Here is a 290-nt window from a genome sequence, read left to right on the forward strand (position 1 = left end):
TGGATGCGGGAGCCGGAAGGGCGAGCCCCAGGGACACGCCCCCGTGGGAGAGGGTCTGTGACGCCCGGGCAGTCTCCTGCAGGCCCGGCCCTCCCAGCCTCCCCTTGCACAAGGCAGGGCCACACGAGCAGCTTCTTGTCCTGAGCTCCCACTCCCACTGGGCCCTTCTTCCTCCTGGTGCTAATTTGGGGACCCTGGGGGGCTGCCCAGGACCTGCTTGGACCAGGGTGCTGGGCCCCTCCAACCATACCCGAGAGATCAGGCCACTGCCACTCCCCTGGGCCTGGCAC

General features: G+C 69.0%; 1 protein-coding gene across 1 annotated transcript in view; it reads left to right on the forward strand.

Annotated features, from left to right (window-relative positions):
• Positions 1–290, forward strand: part of PALM (paralemmin) — a 14,758-nt gene that overhangs the window by 13,085 nt on the left and 1,383 nt on the right. The gene's annotated exons all lie outside the window — the stretch shown is intronic.

This window comes from Crocuta crocuta, unplaced genomic scaffold (genome assembly GCF_008692635.1).
Source record: "Crocuta crocuta isolate KB4526 unplaced genomic scaffold, BGI_CrCroc_1.0 scaffold443, whole genome shotgun sequence".
Taxonomy (NCBI): Eukaryota; Metazoa; Chordata; class Mammalia; order Carnivora; family Hyaenidae; genus Crocuta; species Crocuta crocuta.